We start from the raw sequence: 20,476 nt of genomic DNA, 5'->3' as shown, positions 1-20,476 counted from the left end.
CCTCCGTGGTGTCTTTGTCTAACAAGAGATGCTTGTCATGGAACCCACTCTAATTCCCCTATTAGAGGCCTGAAAACAGAATCAAAACCATAATTCAGAGAACATTTATGTACAATTTATGACTGACTGTCAAGCTAAACTACTCTGACAGACTCGAAATCTACTTTATAAATAACATGATGCTTTGTATCAGTTCTTTTCTTGGTCCTTTATTTTACGCTTGCTGTGCTTAAATGTTATATGCTGAGTGAAGTGGGTCTGTACCTCCTTTGGGAAAAATGAAAATTCATGGGAAGATACTAAATTGGAGAGTATCAGCTGTTCCCACTTTAAAGAGCTCATGAGAAGGGGACAAGTTTTATTATAAACCAGAGAGTTTCATATTTTTGTTTCCTTCTCCAATGCTTGTAGGCCACCTTCTCCATTGGCATCAATATTAACTGTTAAGCGGTCATAGCTTGTTTGGAGTCAGGGGCTAGAATTTGCATGGATTGTTCAGCAATTATTTAAGGAATGGAATAGAACTCAGTAGACCAAGGCTCTTTTTGTTATAGGACAGTAACAGGATGGGTGGCATCTGTACCACCATAGGCTTGACAACCAAGTGTTCCTGAGAGATGTACTCATGCCTGAAAAATTGTCCAAAGCAGTGGTCTTTCTTAAGATATCAGATTTTAGCCTTGAAAGGGAAAGGAATTCTGACACAAGCTACAACCTTGATAACATTATGCTACATGAAAGAAACCAGACATGAAAGAACAAATATTGTGTGATTCCACTTACATGAGGTACCAAGCTGTCAAATCCATAGAGACAGAAAGTAGAAATGGGGCTGCCAGGAACTGGGGTGGTGGGGAGTTACAGTTTAATAGGTATAGAGATTGAGTCCTACAAGATGAAAAGAGTTCTGGAGGTGGGTTACAAACAATGTGAATGGCCTTAACACTGCTGAACTAGCCACTTCAATATAGTCAGTTCAGTTCAGTCACTCAGTCGTGTCCGACTCTTTGCGACCCCATGAACCACAGCACGCCAGGCATCCCTGTCCATCACCAACTCCCAGAGTTTACTCAAACTCATGTCCACTGAGTCGGTGATGCCATCTAACCATCTCATCCTCTGTTGTCCCCTTCTCCTTCTGCCTTTAATCTTTCCCAGCATCAGAGTCTTTTCCAATGAGTCAGTTCTTTGCATCAGGTGGCCAAAATATTGGAGTTTCAGCTTCTTCCAATGAACACCCAGGACTGATCTCTTTTAGGATGGACTGGTTGGGTCTCCTTGCAGTCCAAGGGACTCTCAAGAGACTTCTCCAACACCACAGTTCAAAAGCATCAATTCTTTGGCACTCAGCTTTCTTTAGAGTCCAAATCTCACATCCATGCATGACTACTGGGAAAAACCACAGCCTTGACTAGACGGACCTTGGTTGACAAAGTAACGTCTCTGCTTTTTAATACACTGTCTATGTTGGTCATAACTTTCCTTCCAAGGAGTAAGCATCTTAATTTCATGGCTGCAGTCACTATCTGCAATGATTTTGGAGCCCCCAAAAATAAATTCAGCCACTGTTTCCCCATCTTTTTGCCATGAAGTGATGGGACCGGATGCCATGATCTTAGTTTTCTGAGTGTTGAGCTTTAACTCAACTTTTTCACTCTCCTCTTTCACTTTCATCAAGAGGCTCCTTAGTTCTTCTTCACTTTCTGCCATAAGAGTGGTGTCATCTACATATCTGAGATTACTGATATTTCTCCCGGCAATCTTGATTCCAGCTTCATCCATCCCAGCGTTTCTCATGATATATTCTGCATATAAGTTAAATAAGCAGGGTGACAATATACAATCTTGACATACTCCTTTTCCTATTTGAAACCAGTCTGTTGTTCCATGTCCAGTTCTAACTGTTGCTTCCTCACCTACATACAGGTTTCTCAAGAGGCAGCTCAGGTGGTCTGGTATTCCCATCTCCTTCAGAATTTTCCACAGTTTATTGTGATCCACACAGTCAAAGGCTTTGGCACAGTCAATAAAGCAGAAATAGATGTTTTTCTGGAACTCTCTTGCTTTTTTGATGATCCAGCAGATGTTGGCAATTTGATCTCTAGTTTCTCTGCCTTTTCTAAAACCAGCTTGAATATCTAGAAGTTCATGGTTCACATATTGCTGAAGCCTGGCTTGGAGAATTTTGAGCACTACTTTCCTAGTGTGTGAGATGAGTGCAATCGTGCAGTAGTTTGAGCATTCTTTGGTATTGCCTTTCTTTGGGATTGGAATGAAAACTGACCTTTTCAGTCCTGTGGCCACTGCTGAGTTTTGCAAATTTGCTGACATGTTGAGTGCAGCACTTTCACAGCATCATCTTTCAGGATTTGAAATAGCTCAACTGGAATTCCATCACCTCCACTAGCTTTGTTCGTAGTGATGCTTCCTAAGACCCACTTGACTTCACATTCCAGGATGTCTGGCTCTAGGTGAGTGAGCACACCATCATGATTATCTGGGTTGTGAAGATCTTTTTTGTATAGTTCTTCTGTGTATTCTTGTCACCTCTCCTTAATATCTTCTGCTTCTGTTAGGTCCATACCATTTCTGTCCTTTATTGAACCCATCTTTGCATGAAATGTTCCTTTAGTATCTCTAATTTTCTTGAAGTGATCTCTAATCTTTCCTTTTCTATTGTTTTCCTCTATTTCTCTGTATTGATCGCTGAGGAAGGCTTGCTGGTTAATTTCATGCTATGCATGTTTTACCATAGTTAAAACCTTTTAAGTAAAAACAAGAAGCAGCAAACCTTGGAGACAGAAAAGAAGAAATGGCCTTCACAAGATTGACTGGATAGTCTTTCACTGGCAGAAGCTTGAGGAGTTGATGCAAGATATTCAATTTTTTTCCTTGATGTTTATCTACTCTTACAGAGGAGGGGGTGGGAAGGACACAGGATGGGGGGTGAGTCTAAGTATCTAATAATATTCTGAGGAAAAAGGTCGTTTCCTTGTTTTTTACAAGACTATGTGCTTTTCTGTCATCGTGTACAGAACAAGGTCTGATGGGGGTTTTACAAAGAACCATTGATGGTGTGTCTGTGTGAATTGCCCCGGCATCGGTCACAGCCAACTTCGGCGGGACCCACTGCCCCCGCTCTACAATACACTCCAGTGTGTTTGGCCGTTTATGAAAGGTCACAAATGAACTGAGAAATGGGCTGGAGTCAAAAACATGTGGCCCTATAAATATCAGAGCCAGACGGTTTAGTCCATTTTTCCCCCACTCTCCCTACTCAACCCATCTTGCTTTCTCTCTCTCCTTCACCCACTGTCAGGATTTCCCTGCCTTTCCTACGGCACCTCAGACCCTGAAGTTATCAAGAAGCAGGATTCTTCACTGCGTGACATCACTTTATATCAAGACTGGTTCCACAGCACCCTTAATACGCTTCTTTTTTTTTTCCCCCCCAATCCTTTATGATTTCTGGCTACAAAGCTCTACCTGGACAGTCTGCAATGCTCTGTTCTCTTTTGAGGGTTTCTGCTTCCCATTAGTGGCGATTCTGCCTTGTCATTAAATTTGTCACCAAATTTTCCGAGTGGAGGCGTTTACAGGTTTGGGCCATCAGGGGGGACCAGATCACCCATCGGATCGTCCGTTATGACTTTAGCTGCCAAACTGGAGGACTTTGAGGTGACACTGGAACACCTGCTCATGGATGTGTTTGTAAGTAAAAGCAGACCCTCCCTCTGCCACCCCCAGGGTCTTCGTGTCCCCGTCACTGAGTCTGATTCTCTTCCACAATCATCCAATCCTTCCTGTGCTGTTGTTAATTTCTTCCTCCTGTGCCTCTAGGGGGAGAAAACCATAAGGTCACTAAATGCCTGAGCTGTGCAGATTGGTCTATATGGATTACAAAGCAGAGTAGCAACTTTTTAAACCAAATAACTTTCAGAAGTAGGAATGAATGAGATGAAGAAATAAAAAGTGTTTGCCAGGAGAGACCAAAGCAGCTTCAAAAGGCATTGCCTAGGAGAATCAGATTCATTTGTAAAGGGAAACAATCACTCTAGAAAAAAGGGGGAGGGTTGCCTGAAAAGTGTGTACTTTGCTGATGAAGGATGCAGAGGGCAGGGCAGTGTGAAGCCCCCTCTCCAGTGCTTGGATCCCTGCGTCTTTCCCCTTTCATAGGTATCAGGTTACCAAGACTTTCTCAGGAGTTGATTTTATAGAGAAGGCTGTCTGAGTGACTCTTTTAAAGAAAAAGCTCTTAACAGGGACAACTTCTGTGCCGTGATGAGCTCAGAAACACGGTCTTTGAAAACCCTTGGCGTCCGTAATGACCTAAACCGTGTTGCTGGGCCACACCAGCCACAGTCTTTCTCAGTCTCTCCTGGGGGTTTCCTGTCGGTGATAGGGTCTGTCTGCTTGGTGTTCCTGGTGGGGGTTTAGGGAACACCAGACTGTGTGAAACACGCAGGTGGTTACCTTCCAAGAACAACGCTGGCTCTGCCCTGGGAAAAGGCAGCTGGAGTGCATTTGGAGGACAAGCCACCCTGCCTCTCAAATCTGGAAAAGGCTTTGGGAGGGTTGGCTCTTTCTCTACTCTGCATCACTGAAGCCCTTTCAGGAACCTTTGGGGGAATGGTGTGTTTTGGCAGACGTGAGAGTCCGGGGCTTTTTCTCTTTATTAATTTATAATTTGTCTTCAAACTGAGGCAACATGATGCTGGCAGGATTCCCAGAAGAAGGAATCAACGTTTCCAGGGCTGGGAACCGGGATCTCAGGGACTCATGGTCACCCTGACCATAGGGCCGGGAAATTACGCCTTAAGGAGGAGAGTTGTCAAGAACTAAGAGGGTCTTTCTGGGTTTCCAGTGGTGGGAGACCCACAGCTAGCATCCTTACCTTATCTGAAGTATAAGTAGAGATGGAATGGCAGGATGAGAGGGTTTCTCTAATGGCTGATATCCTCTATCCAGCCACCACTGCCTGCCATGGTGGGGCTGGTGGCGGGTGGCCATAGGGTCTTGCGTCGGGGCAGTGTGGTATATCAAAGAATTGGTGTGAGTTTAGTTTGGGGGGTATGAAATTAACCAAGGAGTTGTTTCCTCTAAATACCATGAAGTCATTAATATATCTTTCTTCTCTCCTTAACCACCTGTACCCCATGCTATTTTACCAATGCTTCCATCTCCATTGTCTTGTTTGGAAGGTCCTAGAAGGGATTGCTGTCACACCCTCCATCCTTTTCAAGAAACACAACCCATAATTTCATGGCCCCAGTTTAGGTCCTCACTACCTCTCACTTGGACTAAGCATCTAATTATTCTCTTGTATCCAGTGTTTCTCCTCCAGTTCATCCTACCATTACCATCTCCAGATCAATCTCCTGACACTCTATTTTTTAATTCATAAAAAATAATCTTACACTAGTTTTAGATTCACAGCACAACTGAGCAAAAAGTATAAAGATTTCCCATATACCCCCATCCCCACACACTCACAACACCCCATACTACAGATATCCTTAGTAAGAGTAGTACATTTGCTACAATTGATGAACCTACCCTGACACATCATTATCCCTAAAAGTCAATATTTTACATTAGGGTTTACTCTTGGTGTTGTCTGAATAAATGTATAATGATGTGTATCCACCACTGCTGTATCACACAAGATAGTTTCACTGCCCTAAAAATCCTCTATTCTCCATCTCTTCATACATCTCTCTCCCCTAATGCCTGGAAACTAATAATCTTTTTATTGACTCCATAGTTTTGCCTTTTTCAGAATGCCATATAGTTGGAATCATAAATATATAGCTTGGCTTCTTTCACTTAGCAATATGAATTTAGGCGTGCGTGCTCAGTCATGTCCAACTCTTCGAGACCCCATTGACTGTAGGCTTCCAGGCTCCATGGGATTCCCCAGGCAAGAATACTGGAGTGGGTAGCCATTTCCTCTTCCAGGGAGATCTTCCCAACCCAGAGATCGAACCCGCATCTCCTACATCTCCTACATTGGCAGGTGAATTCTTTACCACTGCACCACCTGGGAAGCCCCATATGAATTTAAGTTTCTTCCATTTCTTTTCATGGCTTGATAGCTCATTTTTTCAGTACTGAATATTATTCCATTGTCTGGATATGCTACAGTCTGTTTATTCATTAACCTACTGAAGGAGAACTTAATTTCAAATTTTGGCAATTATGAGTAAGCTTCTATAAAAATCCATGTGCAGGTTCCTATGTGGCTGTAAGTTTCAGTTCATTTGAGTAAATGCCAAGGAGCTTGATTGCTGGATTATATGATAAGAGCATATTTCGTTTTGTAAGAAACAGCCAAATTGCATTCCAAACTGTTTGTGCCATTTTGCATTCCCACTGAATGAGAGCTCCTATTATTTTACATTCTCACCATTTGGTATTATCAGTGTTTTGGATTTTGACCATTTTAATAAGCATGTAGTGGTATCTCATTGCTGCCTTAATTTGCATTTCCTTAATAATATATGATTTTGAGCATCTTTTCAGTACCTTTGCTCTTTTGCCAAATATCACTTGGCTGTATTTATGTAGGTTTATTTCTGGGCTATTTATTCAGTTATATTGGTCTAATCTATTCTTGTACCACTAGCATACTGTTTTAATTAGTGTAACTTTTTAGTAAGTCAAAGGTAGTGTCAGCTCTTCAACTTTGTTTTTTTCACCAATATTGAGTCAACTAATCTGTATCTCTTGCCTCTCCATAAAAATTTCAGAATCAGTTTGTTGATATCCATAAAATTCCTTGCTGGGATTTTGATTGAGATTGTATTAAACACATAGATCAAGTTGGGAAGAACTAGCATTCTTGTAATATTGAGCCTTCCTATCCATGAACATAGAACATTTCTCTATTTTTTTCTTCTCTGGTATCTCTCATGACAATTCTCTCATTTCACTCACATATATCTTGTACATATTTGTTAGAATTATACTTAAACATTTTGTTTTGGGGGGGGAGTGTTAATGTAAATGGGAGGGCTTCCCTGGTGGCTCACGTGATAAAGAGCCTGCCTGCAGTGGAGGAGACCCGGGTTCAGTCCCTGGGTCGGGAAGGTCCCCTGGAGAAGGGCATGGCAGCTCACTCCAGGACCTTTGCCTGGTGAACTCCATGGACAGAGGAGCCTGGCGGGCTACAGTCCCTGGGATCACAAAGAGTTGGACACAACTGAGCAACTAACACACTCACAATGTAAATGGTAATATGTTTTTCATTTTTAATTCCACTTGTTCATTGCTAATACGTGGGAAAACCATTGACTTTTGTATGTTAACTTTATATCTTGTAACCTTCCTATAATCACTTATTAGTTCCAAGTATATTTTTGTCAATTCCTTCAAATTTTCTACTTGGATAATCATGTCATTTGTGAACAGAGATAGTTTTATTTTCTCTTTCCAAATCTATATAACTTTTGTTTCTTTTTCTTGTCTTATTGTATTACTTAGGACTTTGTTCAATAAGATGTTGAAAGCAATGCTGAGAAGGATATCCATGCCTTGTTCCTGATCTTAGAGGGAAAACTTCAGGTTTATCACTGCTCAGTATGATGTTAGCTGTAGGTTTTTGAGGATATTCTTCATCAAGTTGGGGAAGTTTACCTCTGATCCCTAGTTTACTGAGAGGTTTTTTTTAATCATGAATGGGTGTTGAATTTTGTCTAATTCCTTATCTGTATATATTGATATGATCATGTGATTTTTTTTCTCTAGCTTTTTGATATGATGAAATACATTAGTTAATTTTTGAATGTTTAAACAGCCTGGGATAAATCCAACTTGGGCATAGTATATAATTATTTTTTATCTGTTGTATTCTATTTACTAATACTTTGTTGAGGATTTTTATATCTATGTTCACAAGAGATATCAGTCTGTAGTTTCCTTTTCTAATAATGTCCATGTCTGGTTTTGACATTAGAGCAATGCTCGCTTCATGGAATGAGTTAGGAAGTCTTCTCTCTGTTTCTATTTTCTGGAAAAGACTGTTGACAACTGTACTTTCTTCTGTAAATGTTCAGTAGAATTCATCAGTGAATCCCACCTACCCTCTGACTTCTCTCAAGTTTTTTTCTTTATCACACATACAAGAATTTTTTCTTTACGCTGTGTTCATAGCAACACTATTTATAATAGCCAACCATCTAGGAAACAGCCTAAATGTCCAAAGACAGATGGATAAAGAAAATATGTATATGCATGTATTCCAGTAGTAATATTCAATATAATATGGACTACTACTCAGCCATAAAGCGAATGAAATAGTGCCATTTGTAGCAACATGGATGGACCTAGAGACCATCACGCTAAGTGATGTAAACCAGGAAGAGAAAGACACATATCATATGACACCACTTATTATCTGTAGAATCTAAACTGTGACACAAATGAACATGTCTACAGCACAGAAGCAGACTCCCAGACATAGAGAATCTCTCTGTGGTTGCCAAGGAGGCAGGGCATGGGGAGGGATGGACCAGGAGTTTGGGATTAGTAGATGCAAACTGTTATACATAGAATGGATAAGCAACAAGGTCCTACTGTATAGCCCAGGGCACTGTATTCAGTATCTTATAATAAACCGTAATGGAAAAATATGAAAAATGCTTTTTTTTAAAAAAGATTTTTTCCTTTGTCTTTGATCTTCTGAAGTTTGACAATAATATTCCTAAGTATAGTTTTTTGTTTGTTTTTGTTGTTTTTGTGGGATTTTTTGGTGTGTGGCTTTGTGGTGGGGGCTGATTTTAGGGTTTTGTAGGTAGGCGGATTTATCTGGTTTGATAGTCTCTGAGCTTTCTAGATCTATGTTTTGTGCCTGACACTAAATTTGGAGAAATTCTCAGTCATTATTTCTTCAAATATTGCTTTTTCTTTTTTTCTCTTTCTTCTCCTATTCCCATTATGCATATGTTACATGTTTTGTAGCTGTCACAGTTCTTGCATATTCCATTCTGGTTTTATTTTCAGTGTTTTTTTCTCTTTTTTTTTTCCATTTTAGGAGTTTCTGTTGTCATATCCTCAAGCTCAGAGATTTCTTCCTCAGCCATGTCCAGTTGACTGATGGAATCATCAAAGGCATTCTTCATTTATCTTACAGTGTTTTTGATCTCTAGAGTTTCTTTTTGATTCTTTCTTAGAATTTCTATCTCTCTGTTTATGTTATTCATCTGTTCCTTTGTATAATTAACCTTTCCATTACTGCCCTTAGGATAAAAATTATTGCTTCTATTGTTGCTGTTTGTTTGTTTGTTTGCTTTCTGGTCTGATTTAGTTCCAACACTCCTTACATGTCTGACTCTGGCTCTGATGCTTGTTTGACTGAACTGTATCTTTAAACTGTTTCTTACCTTTGAGGATGCCTTGTAATTTCAAGGTGGACATGATGTACTGTATAAAAGGAACTGTGGTGAATGGGCTTTTAGCAATGAGGCAGTGAGGTGAGCATTGGGGCATTTGATAGTCCCAGGTGAGGTCTCACTATTTTAGAAGCCTATGCCCTGTGTCTATGGTGAAACAGGTCACCAGCCCAGGTGGGATGCATGAGACAAGTGCTCGGACCTGGTGCACTGGGAAGACCCAGGGGAATCGGATGGAGAGGGAGGTGGGAGGGGGGATCGGGATGGGGAATACGTGTAAATCTATTGCTGATTCATGTCAATGTATGACAAAACCCACTGAAAAAATAAATAAATAAATAAATAAATAAAAAAGAAGCCTATGCCCTTAGGCTGTGAATTTCACAGCACTTCTCAGGGTTTTCCGCCTGCCCCCCCCCCACCGCCCCCTTTAGGTGAGACAGAATGGATGGAGTGGGCTGGAGTTGGCATTTCCCTTCCTGCAAGTAGGTTATGCTCTGATTCAACCTCAACTGTTTAGGCTCTGGTAAAATATTTTCTCCTGAAGGCAGCCTTGTTCAGAAGCACAGAATGCTCTGCTGTATCTCTGCATACACATCCTTAAAGAATACTGAGAATGAGCTTCAATGTCACATGGATTTGAGGTCTCAATCACAGCTTTGCAAGTGTTTAATCTTGATGAGCTTTGTCTTCCTCATCAAAGTGTAGCTAATACTACTCAGGTTATAGGATCACAGTGAATGTTTAAAAGAGGTCATCTAGAGCAAGAGCCCAGAGCCATGCCTGATGCACAGGAGGCACTGGGTGAGCAAATTATCTTCTTCCTTTTGCCTTCTCCTAGAAAAGGCATTGGTTGGTTGGTTGGTTGGTTTCTAAATAAATTTCATTTATTTATTTGTAAATTGTGGCTGCACTGGGTCTTTGTTGTGGCTCACGGGCTTTCTCTAGTTACAGCACGTGGAGGCTTCTCTAGTTGCAGTACATGGGTTCTTTAGTTGCCCTATGGCGTGTGGGATATTAGTTCTTCAAACAGGGATCGAACCCACATCCCCTGCATTTGAAGGTGGATTCTTAACCATGGGACCACCAGGGAAGTCCCAAGGCATCGTTTTTAAGTCCCTAACTGTAAAAAGTCATATCCCATGTCTTTGCCTCTAAAGCTCTCTCTCACTCCCATCACCAAACCTTCCCCTTTGAATGAAGGACAGTATTTGCTCCCTGCCTCAATCACATCAACCTGTGGCCATTTCTCCTGACTCCTTCCAAAATGGCAGCAGGCACCTCGTCCTGAATTCACCCAGTAGTGGACAGGGATGGAGCCCTGGGCACAGGCTGTGCTTGGCTTCTGCTCTCCATCTGGGATCCCCTGGTAGGGCCTTTTAGCAAAGGGACCAGAGTCTGCAGCTCCCAGTAGAGAGGCAGGGAGAGTGTTCGACATCCCACATGGCTTGGGAGGATAAAAATCAATGTATGAATGAGGGGATGTGATATCTACAGCCCAGTGTACCCCTCTCTGCATTCCTAGGGACTATAGACTTTCTCACGTGCGTCTAATTGTCTAGAAAGAATATTTGCAGCCGAGTCCCATTAGCCTTGAGTTTCCTCCATAGCTCATTAGAATGTCATCTAACTATCTCAACAACAGCTGTTTCCATATTGACACTTCCTTTCCAGGATTACAAAGATCCGCTGGGGGATTTCGTGGGAATGCAAGGCTTCTGCAAGATGAGATAAAAGGGACACATCAGGCGTAGTGTTTCATAATTAGTTGTCACCACTCTGAGGCTCCTGTAGCTGCTGCAGTGCTGCTAGGCTCACAAAAGGAAATAACACATGTGTATATGCGTGAGCATTCATACATGCAAACACAACCCAACACTGAGGTAAAGAGTTCAAAAGACATCCCTGGCAGCCCAGTGGTTAAGACTCCACACTTTCACTGCAGGGGGTGTGGGTTCAGTCCCTGGTGGGAAAACTGAGATTCCACAAGCCATGCAGCATAGCCCTCCCCACCTCCGCCCCCCAAAAAAGGTAAGATCACTCAAAAGCATGAATGACCCTTCAGGACTGGCTCCAGAATTGATGGCAGTGCCTTTGCTGATGTATTTGTCTTTCTCCTTTCGTCTGTCTATCCTCATCTTGTTTCAAAAGATGTATGGTGCTTCTTTCCGAGGTGTAGCTTAAAAGCTAGGCATTTTAAGCTATTTCAATTGAACAGCCATTTTCAACAGCCATTTCAATAGCAGATTCATGGATGGAGAGCCCGGTAACAGACACTGAAAGAAAAGACACCAGAGGAAATGAAGCAGGTCTCCTAAAACATTCACTCGAGTTAAATAACCCCAGTGTCTGGACCCAAATCTGTCCATTGAGAAAGAGGTCTGGCAATCCGGCTCTCCTTCCACAGCCAGCGTCTGCTGTCAGTGTCCCATGCACAGCTTCTCAGGGCCATGAGTGCCCTTCCAATTACCACTCACTACCCCCAGGCCTTATCCAGCTCACATTATCTTGAATGTTGCTCCTTCTCCTGACAGTTTCTCATTTTTATCAAAATTATGCCCGTGCATGGCAATTTTCATAGCATTGTGAAGTTGAAGAGTACTGGAAGATTTATAAACACAAACACTAGGCTGCATTTCCACTTCTTTTCATCTCTGAGTCCCTCTCCCCAGGGGCGCCCATGGACATTTTCTTTCAACTGTTGCTTCTGGTAGTTAATGCCAGATTTCTCGATCATCTGTTTATACTGTGATTTCTTAATCACTCAATTTTTGGCATTTTAGGCTGCCGCCCTGAGAGATGAGGCTTAAAATTTACTTCAGTTGTTACTCCACATCCCTACAGGCTCACACATCTCCTTTCCTATTTTCTCAAAATATCTCTATCACAGTTTAAGTCAAAATTCACTTTTATTATGACTATCAAGGTATTGTTTACAGCTAACAACTATTGTATAGTATCATTACATAGCCTGGATTTTCCAACTTTATGTTTTTCCAGGAATTAATACTTGCCTTATTTAATTGTTCACTTACTTAATATCCTATTATGCCCATCAAGTATTTTTCTCTAAGATCATCAATAAAGCTGTGTCTCTCCTCTCAATTTGGCAAATTCATTATTTGCTACTCAACCTATTCTTTTGTCTTTTTCTTTTTTTTTTTGAGGCATCCTTCCTAGATCCCTCCATCCTCCTATACCAATTGAACTAGCTCTCTAAGTCTCCTAAATGATTGTCTTCTTGAGGCTCCCTTTTCTTCACCATTATTCTGGGAATCCCTTTGCACCTGTCCTGTGATTCATTCTCCTTTTCTTGGAACTCAGGTTCTCCTCTTTGTAGGTTTAACTTTCTTTTGCTGGAGATCGTCTTCCAGTAAGCTCCTGAGAAACAGTGCATAAGAAGTAAATTTTTGTGTTCTTGAATGTCTTCCCTCACACTTGACTAATAACTTGTCTAGTTGTTACGTGTCTGCTGTTGAAATCCAGACCTACATTTCCAAGCTTGACTTCCCTCTTTAGTTTCAGGTCAAAACGTTCATGCACCAAAAATTCTGTACATTCAGAGCTACACTTATCATTGCTCCAAATCTCCCCCATCTTCTGTGTATTTATCTGAATTTATAGGACCTTTCTTCCTCTAGCCCCTCAGTAGAGAGGAACACTATTCTTCCTTCGAGCATTTATAACTTGTCGACATCATGTATTCAACCTTTCACCACCATTCTAGTTCTGGAGTTAATCATCACTGATTTGGACAATTGTGTTGACATTGTAGCTGCTCTCCTTGTCTCTACGCACCTTGACTCTCCATTCTACCCTTCATCCTTTATCCCTCAAGTTAAAAATATTCAGGAAGGTAGTATCATTCCTTTCAAAAGTAACTTTTAATGACTCTTTCTTGCAAATCGAATAAGATCTACAGTATATTCTTCTATAGCATTCAAATCAGAATATGATCTCATTGTCATCTGTGACCACCTTGTTCTCACACATGTGATTCACCGGCTCATTCAAGTTTCACAGCGGTCTATTACCTGTGTTCATGCTATAGGGGTTTAAAATTCAAATAGAATGGGATATGCAGGCAGACAGTAATAGAATCCCCTACTCATCCTCATTTAAATCTAAGGATTTGCCCACTGAAAGTATTTTTCCCATTTTGGCCATGATTTGATATTGAGAAAACATTTGGCATTTTGACTTACAGGAGCCCTCTAAGACACACTCAAGATAAGCCACATTCCTAAAATGTGTCACCCAACTTCCTAATAGATTCAAATGTTTTCTTTCCTCTTCTAGGGCAAATACAGACAATGTGGCTTATTACAGAGACCCCTGGGTAAAATGGGCACTTACCCTTGGGAGTGACACACTCCTGGGCACAGGAAAGAAAGCAAGCTGATGGCCCAAGAGAAAACCATCCCATTTTGCAGCACCAAAGATATCACTTAAACCAAGATGAACCTTTCTCTTATTGAAGAAAACTGCATGTTAAACTTCTCCTTCTGGGAAAAGGAAGCATAGAAATTAGCAGCAGATTTAAGAGTGGGTCGTTTACCACCCAATGCTTAACTGAAATTTGACAGCTAAAAAATAAATCAAAAGTCAACCTCCATTGACTGTTTGGAAGTATACTACATATATATTCAGCTAATCCGGGGCAGTCAATACCACAGATAAGGACATTATTTATCTGTCCATTCTAGGTGCAATTACACAGTTTAACCAGTACAAATAGCACTTCATAAATAGAGCAAATCAATGCTAGTTATCAAAATCCATCCACAACCGATAGCACATGAAAAAGGGCTTTGCAAAATGGCCTTGAAAGCCAATCTACATGACCAGTCCCACACAGGTCAGCTTATTGACTTCTTAATCACACAGGCATCCTGGCAACCTTATTGATTCCTCAGGACCTGGCCGTGACGTCACTCCTAACAGCACATGCACTGAGCCATTATTGCCATGCAGAAGAGCCATCATCCCAGGCTGCAGCCATTGATTGCCTGACTTAGCCTCTTGCTAGGAAGAGCAAGTGAAGCTCTGATGAGGGGGCAGGGGGCAAATCATACCCAGGTTCCATGTGAAGAACTTTCCTGTGGAGGAATAAGATCCATCAGCTGCTTGCAATCCAAGAGCTCTGCCTATTCCCTCTTTCCCTGGGTGACTAGTTGAAATAATCCTGCCAGCATGCTGAGGAGTCCTTTATTTGATGTCCATGAAACAAGGGTTGCTAAGATAGAATATGGACTAATCCTCCACATAAGCCATTAATATCTTCCACTTGACATTCTCTTCCCCTTGATCACTATCATAAAGATTGAATGAGACTCTGGGATTCCTGGTTAGTAAGCAAGGTTTCCATCAGCAAAACGCTATGTTTTCTTCCCTGTCCTGGAAGACTGAGATCTTTTCTTTTGTGATGGGATGTGTGTCTTTGAATTGATGGAGATAGAGGGTCTTACTCTGGGCTAATTAATTCTCTACCCAAATGGAACATCCTCAAGAGGAAATTCTCAAAATCTCTTTATCCCACCAAAAAAAGTGGGACTTAGCAGGGTGACCTTTAGGGAGTTCAGATGGATGAAACATGGCCATCATAGCAGGATATTGTATGAAGAGGGAGAGAAGTAGATGGTGAGGCCCAGGAATGCTGTTGTGGTGACAGGGGCAACAGGAAAACAGAGAGAGAGAGAGTGTGTGTGTGTGATTTTCAAAAACCTTTCACAAACATGATTTCATTTTCTCCTGATGCGTAGATGTTCAGTAACCTTCCAGGTGCCAGGTCAGGTATAAGGTCAGTGTTCTTTCACTTCCCCAGAGACCCTCATCAAGGACAGGAACTGAGTTTTAGGGACAAAAGAAAACTCTTCCAATAAGCAAAAGGTTTCTTGTGTCCTCAACTCCCGGCACATCTAGGAGAGTTGTTAACAGTTCATGGACTGTGAGGCCACTTTCAGGGGACCCTGGACAGGTAACTCCACTTCTCCCACCTTAGTTTCTTCATCCAGGGAGAACAAGAGTACCTATTTGATAAGATGTTGTGAGAACTAAGGGAATGACAGTATTTTTTTAAAAACCTTTGGAAGAGTTCCTGAAATAGACAACATTGGTTTAGACAAGGGTAAGGTTACTTAGCAGCAGCAGCAAGGTTGGTGTGGAGCTTGGTATGAAATACCAGTAGAGCACAGACAATGTCATTGTCACCTCAGAAGCAAATAGTAGATTCATCTTCATCCACCAAACCTTTCCCAGCAAGGATGAGCGGGAGTCAAACTGAAGGATTCAGGTTATACTTCTTTTCTTTGCCTGGATGGTCATGGAAAAAAACTGTTCCATGAAGCCCAGGACAGAGCCCAACTAAATAAAAGCAGCTTGAAACAGAAAGAGAAGAAAAGGGGTAGGGGGAAGAAGGGAAGGAAAAATTCATCTGCTTACTCAAGCTAGCTACCATTCTACCTACTGCTTCTTCCAAATGCCACAGGAGGAAGGAAGGTCTGTCCAAAGTTGGGTAATGACTACCATGCCTAGCACCAGGGCAAACCTTAGTTCCAACCAAGAGAAACCAAAACTCCTGCACGGGGACCTATAGATAATCCCACAGGCTCTGGGCACATGAGGTTCAGGGACACCGGTGTTGCTCCACATCTTGGTTCTGTTCTTTGGGATATTGGGTTTCATGTTTGGCCTAAATTCCAGCCACTTTTCAAACAGAAAATTATGACTGTCGGCAGTATTTCTGTTTGCATAGCCTCAGTCACAGCTTACTCTAATATGACGTGACATGAATCACCCAAGTTAGCTGAGTTAGGAGCTGGTGGAAAAGGTGCTGGAATGTTGAAGAAAGACAGGGCTTCCCTCCCTCCTGCTGGAGGAATTTTCCAAATTGGTTAGGAATGTGTTGTCTTCTTGTGTTTGGGTCCATCTCAGCTGATTGATTCTCTCATCCATTTTACGTGACAGTCGTTAAAAACTCCACACTTCATTCAAGAGCCAGAGACCGATGATGCTGGACGTGGGGAAAGTAGGAGAGGTCAGGTCAAGACAGTCTCTCTCTCTGGGTCTGACGGGGGTTTAAACCCAGTCTTGTCCTCGCAGGACGCCTGTGCATTGCTGGAAGTCCCTGCCCACCTCCCCACCCCCTGCCGTACTCACTGCTGGGGATTTCTCACTGCAGTTCCCGGGCACAAGCGATACCTGTTAACATTCTCAATACCCGTGTGTGGGGAAGGCGGACGAGAGGTGGTTCTCACATCAATGATTCTTTAACGCCAGCCAGGTCCTAGTCTGCCTGGAGACAGCATCGCTTCCCACGGGTTGAGGGCTCAGTCCTACAAGCCTGCCCTACCCCCAGTTTCAGACACTAATTGCAAATCCAGGTTGCCACGACCAGATGGCTATAAGTCAGACCTTCTCTGGGAGTTTGGTTCATTTGCTAGAGCAGCTTACAGAACTCAGAAACATTTTAGTTACTAGATGACCAATTGATTATTAAAGGATACAACTTAGGAACAGTCAGATGGAAGAGAAGCATGGGACAAACTATGAGCACACCCATCTCCCACACATCTCCAACCGGAAGCTCTCCAAACCCCAGACTATTGGGATTTTATGGAGGCTTCATTACATAGTCAGGATTGATTACATCATCAGCCCTTGGTGACTGATTCAGCCTCCAGCCCCTTCCCTCTCCCCAGAAGTCAGGGAGTAGGGCTGAAATTTCTAGCCCTCCAGGCACAGGCTGGGTTCCTCAGGTGACCAGCCCCGTTCTTAGGTATCCTAGGGACTTTACAAACTTCACCTTACGAACATAACAAACGTACCTCTATCATTCTCACCGGTTAGAAAATTCCAAGAGTGTTAAGAGTTTTGTGCCAGGAAAGGAGACTAAGACCAAATGTATATACTTTTTTATTTTTTAATAATTGTATTTGTTTATTTATGGCTGTGCTGGGTCTTCACTACTGCATGGGCTTTTCTCTAGTTGCGGTGAGAGGGGGCTACTCCATCGCAGTGTGCAAGCTTCTCATTGAGGTGGCTTCTCTTGTGGAACAGGGGCTCGAGGGCACGCAGGCTTCAGAAGCTACAGCTCCCGGGCCCTAGAGCACAGACTCAGTGGTCGTGGTACTCGTTGCTTCATGGCACGTGGGATCTTCCCTGATCAGGGATTGAACCCGTGTCTCCTATATTGGCAGGCAGATTCTTTACCACTGAGTTCTCAAAGGGAAGCCCTCAAAGGCATATTTTTTATTATAGATCACAATATCTAACTCTTTCCCAGGTGGTCACATAAAATCCCTCTCTTTGCCCCCAGCCTCCATCTCCCTTCCTTCACACAACATGCTGAGCACCTGGGATGAACCAAGACCATAGGATGAGACTGACCTCCTTCCTTTTGCTTCCAGCGGCTGCTCCAGGCGATCCCCTTTCCTGGTCACCTTCCCTGCGTGCACCTCACAGCCAGTCCCTCCCCCAGGTCTGAGGTGAGGGACCAGTGGCGCCCCCTTCTCTCTCGTTCTTCTGGCTGGACAACCTAAAGGGAAGGTCAGCTGAGGGCTTCAGAACCTCCCTTGCAAACCCTTGAGGGGGTTTGGAAGAAGGTGGCTCCTGCTGCCTTGAAACCACAGATAAAACTTAGCAAGAGCCCTTTCACATCCTACTCAACTGACAAGAAATAATGGCTTGAGATGGACGTTGGGAGAAGCATCTCAACTGTCCACTTTCTGTTGTCCTGTTTCCCCAATGTAAGTCACAGTCCACCTTTCACCAGAGAAAGGATGCAAGTGGCCAAAAAGGCCAGGGCTGACATTTCTCAGATGGATTCTGTCCTTCTTTCTGGAAAGGCGCTTCAGCTCACCACCTTCTGCCCCTACCCCAGACTCACAGTGACCTCAGGCTGCCCTCTGACCCCTCCCCTCCCCCACAGCATGCCCTCAGTCACCTCCATCAGACACCTCTCCGTCCCATGACCCCTTCTCTTTGTGTTCTGCCAAATGAACAAAATCACGCTGTGCGAATGAATTGACTGAGTGCCAGTAAGTTACAGTCGGTGGTGAGACTGGCATCCACATGCACCTGCCGAGGGCCAAAAAGGACTGGCCTCACAAATGGTAACTGCAGGTCCTGGGCCAGGAGGGGGAATAAGCACTTGGTTCTAGCGTGTCAGGCTCACTCTGGGCAGGAGGGTACAAAGATCAGTCCCCGTTCTGTGCCCAGTGTCCTCCCAGGAAATCACTCATGGCACCCTCCCATGGCTGCCACGCAGGTGCCCTCCTGGTCAGTGGCCTGACGTGGAAGTCAGCATCGCACCCAGGCACACACAGCACCCCAGGCGACCTTCCTTCCTGCCTCCCACTAGCTGTGCTGTTAGGAAATGCTTTCCCCCCCGACAGGCTGTCATTCCCTGACCCCCCTCTCTCCCCTCCTGCTATTCCTGACCATGAACTCCCATTTGATTGGATACATCTTACTTCTTTGGTGTGTCAAGACCATTGATTTTCCTGAAATATCGCTCGATTGATTCCTATGCATTTTCATTCCAGAGTTTGAATGTGAATACTTCTCACTGACAAGGGAAGGAAATATTCAGAATAAACAACCAAAAAGCTCCACCAGCCTAGAATGGGTGCTGTGGTCCCAGAGGCATCAGAAGCAGCAGCTTCAGGGACTCTAGAATGGAGGTCTGTCATCTCCACACCATCTCCCAGCAGGGCTCACTGATACCCTGATGGGGCAGGATCCTCCTGGTCTGTCCCCTGCCCATTAGGCTGCTGCTCCCAGGAGGCACAGGGAACCCTATCGTCCACCACCCTGGCAAAAACATACTCTAGCCACTTAATGGTATCAGCAGGGGATTGGTTCCTGGACCAATCCCAGTATCTGTGAATGCCACATTCACAAGTTCTACCAACTGCGGGTCAAAACCTGTCTCCAGGTTGATTGAATCTACTGATGGCAGGGGGTAGCCAGCTGTACCCCATTTCAAAGGCTTAGCTCCAAGGGACATCGAAGCAGTGGTTCCAGAGATACTAGCACTGCTCCATCTAACACCATTTTCTGTATTAACATTCTCTCTTTTTCAAAGACTTCCCATTCCAAAGGTCTTCCCATTCCTCTGCTGGGCACTGTGGATACATCTCTATTTTAGATTTCCAAAGTGCTATAATCGGATAAAGTCCTCTGAGGTAGGTGAGAATACAAGGGACCAAGTCAGGGCCTGAAATTAGCCAAATTGACTTTGGTTTTCATCTTAGCTCTGACAGTTCTAGCTGTGCTACCTTGGTCAACTTATTAACCCTCTCTGGGCCCTAATTTCATCAATTGTAAAACATGGATGTTTGTGTATGCTCAGTCATGTCTGACTCTTTGCAACCTCATAGACTGTAGCCTGCCAGGCTCTTCTGTCCATGGGACTTCCCAGAATGGGTTGCCATTTCCTTCTCCAGGGGATCTTCCTGACCAACCCAGGGATCAAATCCAAGTCCCTTGCATCTCTTGCATCAGCAGGTGAATTCTTTACCTCTGAGATAATGAAACTTAATTCTGCCATGGAGACAAGTCATTGGTAACCTTCTAGCATGTTTCCTGGCAATGGCCGAGCATTCACTAAATATCAGTTACCCCCACCTCTCTAAAGTGGTCATATCTGCTAAGGTATGGGTTATATCCATTCCCAAAAAACATATTTGTATTGTAACAGTGTAACAATAGTCTTCTGAAAATAAGTACATTAGATTCAATAATTAATTAAAACATGTAAATCTCAAACACCTAGAGTAAGACCATAAGAAAGATAATTTTGAACAAGCTGAACTTTAAGAGCCTTCAAACCTCTCTGAGGAGGTGTCCTCCTACTCTGTGGGGACTGAGGAGGATTCTCTATTAGCTGGGAGGAGGCGCCGGTGCTGATAGGAGAAATGATCCTGCCCCACACCCTACCCCTTGGGGAGGGGGGTAGAATGTGAAGGGCTCAAATGTGTGGGAGTCTGGCCAAGGGTTATTTTTTTTTGTTTCCATTAACATTCTCTTCTATATGTATTTTAACTTTAATCAAAGACATATGTTTTTGTTTTATTTGCACTTAG

At 43.1% G+C, this 20,476-nt stretch overlaps 1 protein-coding gene and 2 long non-coding RNA genes across 3 annotated transcripts in view; 1 reads left to right on the top strand and 2 right to left on the bottom strand.

Moving 5' to 3' along the window:
- FRMD4A (FERM domain containing 4A) overlaps positions 1-20,476 on the top strand; it is a 509,371-nt gene that overhangs the window by 129,277 nt on the left and 359,618 nt on the right. The window lies entirely within an intron of this gene.
- The window catches only part of LOC122681970, a 30,353-nt gene that overhangs the window by 7,991 nt on the left and 1,886 nt on the right, over positions 1-20,476 (bottom strand). The gene's annotated exons all lie outside the window — the stretch shown is intronic.
- LOC122681971 lies at positions 10,387-16,762 on the bottom strand. Its single transcript, XR_006337179.1, has 2 exons — positions 13,746-16,762; positions 10,387-11,665 (listed from the first exon to the last, which is right to left on the bottom strand). It is a non-coding gene; the product is annotated as an uncharacterized LOC122681971 (long non-coding RNA).

Source organism: Cervus elaphus, chromosome 23 (genome assembly GCF_910594005.1).
Source record: "Cervus elaphus chromosome 23, mCerEla1.1, whole genome shotgun sequence".
Classification (NCBI taxonomy): Eukaryota; Metazoa; Chordata; class Mammalia; order Artiodactyla; family Cervidae; genus Cervus; species Cervus elaphus.
Note: the sequence above shows the minus strand (reverse complement) of the source record. Positions and strands in the feature narration are given on the sequence as shown.